We start from the raw sequence: 8,520 nt of genomic DNA on the forward strand, positions 1-8,520 counted from the left end.
TACCTGGAGCCAGAATGTGCTGCTCATATGTGTACCTGGGCTTCTCATGCTTGCCACAATTGTGTGACTAACCTTTATCTCTGTGTGCAGGTTCCTCCATTGTGCGGTTACATTGTGGAACAGCTTCCAGTCCATCTCAGGAAATCCACAACTTGCACTGATACACCAGAGGGGATGTCTTTGTGAACTAAGGCACATGCACTAAGCAATTACTCATAATCCAAAGTCACATGCTGTTATTTATGTACCAAGCCAGCCAATAAAATCTTTTATTTGCATTTTGTTTTGGCTTTAATTGAATGCACCGAGATTTATAGATTAGAAGCTATATTTATCATGTTAGATATTATTGGAGATCTGTCATAAAATATTCCTGACCTTCATCTGGAAATGTGAGATGCCTGGCAGTCGGTGGCTTTAATACTTTCCTGGTCACTGACCAGGATAAACATGCAGATATCAAAGTTCCTGTCCCGATTCTTGTCCCAAAAAGGAGAACTATGGGGTCAGGGCTTTTCCTCATAGTTCTCCTTAGGGTAACGGGAGAACACAAACTAGCCTCCTCCCGTCACCCAAAGCTCAGTATACCGCGAGCTACAGCTTACGGTATACTGAGACCGCCGCAGCCGGGACGGATCCCGACATTACTGTCTGGATGCAGCCAGCTGTACCCGCCCCCTCCCCCGTCCGTTCCGCCAGTCAGCGCTGGAGGATCGGACGCTGCAGGGGGGAATTCCTGCAGGGAGCCGTGAGTGACGGTCACGTCTCTCTGCAGGGACAGGATCGAGAAGTGAGCAAGCAACGGTATGTTTTTGCTCACTTCCCGATCTATTGAGCCGACGTGTGACAGTTTCATTGTCACACGTAGTTCAAACTCACCTCACCTTTTCACTCACCTCATAGTTCTCCTTTAAGCACTTGCCGTCCGCCCGTTGTAAAAAAACGGACGGACGGCGCTGCAGCATTGGTGGGTTGCCGTCTCCAGACGACATTTTTTTTTCTGCTCGCGCGCGCCCCCTAGCGGGCACGCACGGGCAGAAAAGACCCGACCAATGCACACACCCGTTACCGGGTGTTTCACATATAGACGATCAGCGGTTCCATAGCCGCTGAATAAATACCACCAAAAGAAAGCTCCATCTGTCCCCAAAAAAGGGTATAAAATTCATTTCAGTACAGCGCTGCATGACGGAATAAATGTCAGTTAAAGTACCGCAGCGCTGAATACTGAAAAATGGCCTGGATGGGAAGGGGGTTTAACACCGCGGATGTCAACTTGTTAAAGCAAGAGGGCCGATATAACAGTCAGGCAACTAGCATTTCCAAAAGGAGTAGTCGGAAATGGGAACCCTTCAAATGTTTGTCTGTACCTATACAGTTGTCAGGCTGTTGTACTGGCTGCAGAACATTGGCTCCCTGGTACCTGGAGACAGTGGTGTAAAGGTTATTATTTCAGTAGTGGTGTTATGTTTGGCATTGACCGCACTAGCTAGCGTTCCACCTACCTTCAAATCTCAGTGTGCAGCAGAACCGACATCACTTCTGGCTTCAAAACCAAAATCATGTCCTCAATTCGATCACACAGGTGCCAGACTGTACTGCCCCCTGAAAAGCAATCAAGAGTACCACTTTTTCAGAGGGCGCTGGAGCAGTAGCTGCCCAGCGACACTGCAGGAAAACAGCAGATCAACCCCCTATATTTTCTGCCCTCTTGTCATCTGTGTGGAGCCCTTGAACTCCAGCAGTGTGAATGTAATGTGACACAAAATATCGGGCCGTCTTATATATGACATGCTAGAATTTTCTTATTTCACTCGAGCTTTATACAGCTCATATACTGACAATAAAAGTCCTGTGCACAAACTAGCCACATTGAACGCTCACAGTGACCCATGGACCTTCCCCTGAGCTCTGACAAGTTGTACAGATGTTCTATTAGCTACACTTAGGATAAAACAGCAGTCATAAAAGTTAATCATTACAATAAAAATAATTTCCTTATACTATGAAAAGTGTCAAAAAAAATCAGGTCATACTCTTCCGAGCAAGATGACAGTTTATCTAAATTACAGAATGCTTTGGCCTGTTAAATATATGCCTGTTATGTGTCCTTGCTGTTTAATAATGTTCTTGGACTGACCCCAGTGCTAGCCCAGGACAGAACAGAAATCCATTGTGTGTTAGATGTGCACAGGCTGCAATGGATTTAGCGGTTTCATGCTAGCTACACTTTCATCAAGTTCCTGTGGTTTTTGTTTTTTTTAATGTTTTTTATGCGTGATCTTGGTATCATGTTCTTCAGCCAGCACCCAACTGTTAAGTGCTTAGGTGGCTGTAGAGCCATCTGACCACTTGTATGGTGCTGAAGTATGTGCTGCTGCCACTGCCGGCTATCTCAGGCTCCGCTGTCCCCCATCCGAACCTGGAAGCAGCTCGGTGCTGTGCGAAGCTGGTTTGGCGGGAGATCTAGACATCTTGACTGTCTGATCCCCTTTGCATCAACTGAAACCAGAAGCGACGTGTATTTTGTCACTTCCAGTTTGAGGCTGCTGTTACTGGAGTATAAGCTGGCAGCGCTCGTTAGCAGGAAAGGGTGCACGGTACCTCTGTCCCGCTCAGCTCATTGATATCACTGGTTGCCAGGAGCTGGGCATCCCGCTCAGCTCCTGGCAGCCAGCGACATCAGTGAACTCAGTGGGACACCAGGCAGCGCATCCCAGGTTGCCAAGAGCTCCTAACAACCTGGGATGCTCTGCCTAGAAAGGTGTGTGTGCCTTCTGCTCCCCCCTTCCTCCACCTTGACCCAATAAGATGTTGCCTCACTATAGGAATAGCCTTGTGTCCTCCTCGTTCAAAGGAATTGTTTTTGATCTAAACTGGGTTTGCCATTAAATAAGACTGCTAATGTATTTAGACTTAACATGCCCTCACCAAATTTTTACATTTGCACAACCAGGTTGGTGACCTGAATGTTCTCTACTGGAATCATGAAATACAAGTAGGTCACTACCCTTTCCAACCTGTGATTGCACAGTGAAGAAGCAGCAGCAGACTGATGAGCTCATTATTCTACTCCCTCAGCACTTTGCTTCTTTTAGTATATTCCTCTGCATTGGCTTTTGGTTGTACTGAAGATTCAAAGGCTGATGCCACTGGAGTACTCAGAGCTGACGTAAAAATACATTTCATGTTTTTTATATGAATCCATAATTGCCTTAATTCCTGTTTTCTTTTATATAGTGTACATCTATCAATCAGATCTACACCTGAATCCCTGCCTTACTTTTAGTCTTGCACATGTGTACAGGTTTCTTTCCTGTACTAAAATTGATTACTCTGATTTCACTGCTGAGCTTCTCAGTGTGCATTAGAAACTGCAGCAAGTCGGATAGAGCCCGCCTCCTTTTCTGGTTAGAAGACGTCCAGCATCAACTAGCTCTTTTGTTTTCAGCCTGGCCCACTGCTATCATTCATTGGATTTCACTTCTTTTACTTTTAGGGGCTTAACATCACATGTGGGCAATTCCTAAGGCAGTCTGTATGCAAATTCAGCCTGCCTAGGAATGCCCACTCCTCCAGATTGACATCCACCCATCAAGGAATTTTGATATTTGATAACTCCTCCCAGGAGCCAGCCCACTGCTTGTATCAGGACTGGGGGCTTTTGGGAGGAGTACTGAGACAGAGTGTTGTAATGTTTTCAGGAAGTTATGTAAAGCTTACTGCTGCTCCTCCCACCAGCTACGATCTACCTGCATGAAGCACACAGACCAGTGAACACATCTCTGGGTCTAAAGGAAAAGTGGGGGGTGGCTAGGGAAGGCAAAAAAATAAGTAGATTACACTTCAGCTCTAAGACAAGCTGGACCAGTGCCGGAATTCCCACTTTTTTGTAGTTTCTTAAAGATCAAGTTTTCCAGACTGTTATTAACTAAATCTATAACTGTATATTGTATTTAAAATAAGTAAAAAAAAGAACAGGAAGGGTGGTTTTCAGATTTGTTATTTAAGAGAAATGTTTTCATACGTCAGTCCTGGCAGTAATAAGTAAACAAGAACCAGATGTTGGGAACATGTACTTCTAAGTGTGCAGGTGGTGTCCGGTTCCTCCCTATATTAACGAAGTCGATCTTGGGAAATGTTATGTTTGCACAAGTGTTAAATGAGATCATTCATAAGAGTTCATGTGCAGGTTGAAGGGTACCATGACAAACACTAAACGTGAGCTTTTTAGCAATATTGTCAGTCTGTGACTAAAATAAACTCTAGAGGTGGCACTTTAACAGGTAGGGGCATGTTTGGTTAGTCATAGCATTTTCATCTTCAGTGACGTGAAGGAAATGAGATGTGTCATCATGAGACAAACTTTCAGAATCTGGAACATCCAAGAGGAGAACTGCCGCTCCTAAATCCAGAGTCTGTCTAGGTCTGTGGGTACCGGTGCCAGCCACATGGAGCACATCCCTGCTCACCATGAGTCAAAGGCAAAGAGCAGCCAATGGCATCAGAATGAGTAAAACTTTATTGTTCTGAACATAGAATACAGAAACCTACTTTGCTCTGACACATTTCACCCAAACAGGGCTTAGTTGTAGAGGTCATAAGATTGAGTCGAATATAGTATTTTTAAAGTACATAAAAGTTGGGACGCTGTGTAAAATCTATATAAAAACAATGCAATGACTTGCAAACTTCATAAACCTATATTTTTTTCACGATAGAAAACAGAAAAGGTATCAAATGTTTCAACTGAGAAAATGGACCATTTAAAGAAAAAAATAAGGTCATTTTGAAATGGATGGCAATAACATGTCTCAAAAAAGTTGGGACAGGACCATGTTTACCACGGTGTAGCATCCCCCACTTCCTATAACAACACTTGTGACGAACTAGGAGCACCGAGAGAGAGTACACAGAGGCAAATCACACGGAACCCGGCGTGCGGGGTGTTTGTTAAGGAATTCCAATACTCAGCAAGGGGAACATGCTATAGGTGGGGTACAGATAGAGCGACTCAACACATAATATGGGGTAGCACCGATGAAGTCCAGGGTCACATGGCACTCCAGGCAAAACAAGGGGTCAGCAGCAAGAGCGCTGGGCCACAGCTCACAGGCAACAATTCATAGGGCAGCAGTTCATAGAGCAGTCATGGGCACAGCAAGGAACAGAAGACAAAGATTCTGTAACTTACACTGTAGTCAGCTAGTTGGGCTGAATTGGTGGAGGGAGATCCAGGCCGGGTGATCCACAGAGTGCGGCTTGCAAGGTCAGGTACACCAGGTAGCAGGCGGCACCCAGGAGAAGAACGAGAAGAGCAGAGAGGCAGTTCCTGGGTCAAGTGGGAGAAGTCCTGGAGGCCTGGCCACAACTTCAGGTCCACACAGGTCGTAGGCAGCAAAGGGTCCATGGAGAGAGAACAAAGGGCATCTTGGTATCCCAACCACAGTCCACAGCTAGTAGCGAACTACAAATCCCAACAGTCCTCAGAAGAAGGAATTGAACAGAACAGGCAGGGTTAAGTCTCTGCTCCTTTTCATCCACAGACAGAGCTGGCCTCAGCGCAGCTTGTAGCCAAGAACAGCCATGTTCTTGGCTACAAGAAGGGGAAGTACACAGGCTGTTTCTGAGTAGCAAACCTCACCCCCCATGTGTCCCTTGTTCTGGGGAGGCTAAAATGGAGGGAAACGGCAGACGTGTACTGGTCTATCTCGGTGCCCAGTGTGCAGGTCCCCACTGTTAGGGGCCCAGCGGGGGTCTTTTGATCTGCAGACTTCTGGCCTTGAAAGCCAACAGGAGGTGGGGAAGGGGGGCAGGGGGAAGAGCACTACAGGTCTTCTCAGTCTCCAGCCCAGGTCTACACCTTTGATCTTCTGGCTTTGTGTCAGCAATCGAAGCCCAGGATGCTGCAGCTGGGGGGGCTCGGAGCCAGGAAGGGGGGACTCACAAGGAGCTGGGGTGTATTGGGGAGCAGAGAGAGAGGGGCTCAAAGCTGCAAGGTGCCCCTTTCTCCACACCCCTCCCGCCCCTTTTTTAACATGTACCAGCAAGGGGCCTTAACAGGCCTCTTGATGGTACCCAGTTGTGTCAGTTCAGCTGCCTTTCTTCTGAAGGGCACATATTTGGTTTTAATTAAACTCATTCCAGCAAGGGATCACAGATGGGTGTTGACTCGTGAACACATTTCGAAAACTCTTAGGATAATCTTCTCCAGCGACATTATATCTCCAGCAAAATGAGACTCCTCCGGTGGGCATCTCCCTACCTCTTGTAGGACAGTTAGACCGCATATGCCCCCGATGTCTGCATCTATAACATTTTGGTTGGTGAGCCCTAACTGCATGTCTCCACCTGTGTCCAGAAGCAAGGGGTGCCCTCTGAGACACTGGGGATTTCACCAGAGGGACATGGACCTTCACATAGTTAACAGGGTAAATCCTTGATAGAGATGTGCCTGGCATCACTTCTGCCCCAGCCATCTGCTCTATTCCCAGAGATTGTGTGTCACAGTCCCCACAAATTGACAATCAAGTACTCCCAGATCATTTCCTAGAAGAATGTCAGCAGGGATGCCTGCCATTACTCTAATCCAACAAAGTTTCTACCCAAATCCATAGTCCAGGCGAGACAAAGCCCTGGGGATATGTTTCCGGGCACCACCCGCTAGTCCAATAGAAAAACCAGGGTGTCTCAATTGCTTCAGGTTTCACAACACTGAGATCAGCAATAGTTAGGTAGGCACCCGTGTCACGGAATCCAGTTACTTCTCTCCCATCAATGGAGACATCCTGTCTATGCCGCTGACTTGGCTCGGGGTAGCTAGGAATAATAGGTTGGACTCCATAGACTCCATGAGGGGAGTCTGTTGTGGGAGCCACCCCACCACTTGGGGGCAATGGAAGTCTGTCTTCCTTCTGGGCCAGCTCCCTGTGGGAAACAGGGTCTGTGGTTGGAGCCTGGGGAGGGTGGTGGTTTTTGGGGCAGCTAGCCTGAAGATGCCTGGGTGATCCCCATTCAAAGCACAAGTGATCCAAGGGTGACCCAGAGGGCTCGGGTTGGGGTGGCAAATTCTTAGAATCTTGGTATATATTCACATACTGTACCGGCTCTGGGTGGGGATGCGTGCTGTCCTTCCTCCTAGTCGGGCATTGAAACAGACAGTGACCAATCTGACCACAGCCAAAACAGCGTCGCCCTGAGTTAGGCATGGGGGACCCCGGTGAAGAAACAGACATACATAGGGGTTCCACTCGAGGGGGAGGCACTGGTAGGTGGCCCATTCTGCGGTGCGGAGGCATACATGGGGAGGAGGGAGCAGCAGGAATACCAGCAGACTGCGGCTTCCCAGCAGACACTTTTTTCCATTGGGGATTGATGGTTACAGGTCCATCTGCTAAGGCTGCAGCTTCATCCGGGGTGGCTGGTTTTCGCTCTCGCACCCACTGTCGAATCTGAGAGGGGCATTTGTAGAAGAACTGTTCCTTTAAAATAATCTGTATAATTTGCTCTGAGGAGATCGTATTTTCCTATTCCAGCCACCGGCGACATGTTAGAGATATTTTGTGTGCATACCTTTTAAAGAAATTCTCATGAAGACAAGGTGTGCTCCTGAACACAATAGGCATCCGGTGACACAGCATAATAGTCCAGCACTGCCCTACGGATATCATTATAGTTCCTTCTCTTTGTCGGGTCCAGCATTCCGCAGGCCTCAGCCACTCCTCCATCTAGCAGCCCCACCATGTAGCAAGTCCAGTCTGAGGGTGGAACTTCCAGCAGTTCACACTGGTGCTCAAAGTCCTGGAAGAACCCTTCCACATCTCCCATATTTTCCTGGAAGGGCTTGAAGTCTTTGCGGGGAAAAGCTTGGGGCCTCCCTCACTGCAGGCACAGTAACAGCAGCACGAGTGTTTGCAGTTTCCCAATCTTGCTGCCTTTTTTGTGCCTTCTCAATTGCTGCAAGTTTCCTTTCTGTTGTAGCGTCCTCCACCAGAATGGCCATCTCTTCCTCATACCAGATAACCCACGGGCTCTTACTGGCGGGATCGGGGAGCCCTTGCACCCCTTCCCTGGGTTGTAATCGAACAATGTCAGCACCCTGCTCTCCCTGCTGGCCGGCTTCCTCTAGCAACCTGACCGGCTGTTCCTTAGAAAGTCCCCTGTAGCTGAGACCCAACTCCATTGCCTTCACCTGTAGACTGATCACAGTCCAATTTCGGCATTCTGGTGCCACCATTGTGTCCATGGTGTGTAGGCTCTCATCTGCCATCTCCTATGCTCTCATCCCGCAGCTGCCAACCAGTTTGTGACGAACTAGGAGCGCAGAGAGAGAGAGTACACAGAGGCAAATCACACGGAACCTGGCGTGTTTATTAAGGAATTTCAATACTCAGCAAGGGGAACAAGCTATAGGTGGGGTAAAGATAGAGCGACTCAACACATAATATGGGGTAGCAACAATGAAGTACAGGGCACTCCAGGCAAAACAAGGGGTCAGCAGCAAGGGCGCTGAGCCACAGC

At 47.8% G+C, this 8,520-nt stretch overlaps 1 protein-coding gene across 1 annotated transcript in view; it reads left to right on the plus strand.

The window, feature by feature from the left end:
• The window catches only part of APOO (apolipoprotein O), a 61,534-nt gene extending 61,256 nt beyond the window's left edge, over positions 1–278 (plus strand). Inside the window, exon 9 of the mRNA XM_018570791.1 lies at positions 91–278. The gene's annotated coding sequence lies outside the window, so the exon portion shown is untranslated. The remainder of the gene's footprint in view (positions 1–90) is intronic.
• The last annotated feature ends 8,242 nt before the right edge of the window (positions 279–8,520 follow it).

The sequence above is a fragment of the Nanorana parkeri genome, unplaced genomic scaffold (genome assembly GCF_000935625.1).
Source record: "Nanorana parkeri isolate BGI_ZX_2015 unplaced genomic scaffold, ASM93562v1 scaffold1597, whole genome shotgun sequence".
Classification (NCBI taxonomy): Eukaryota; Metazoa; Chordata; class Amphibia; order Anura; family Dicroglossidae; genus Nanorana; species Nanorana parkeri.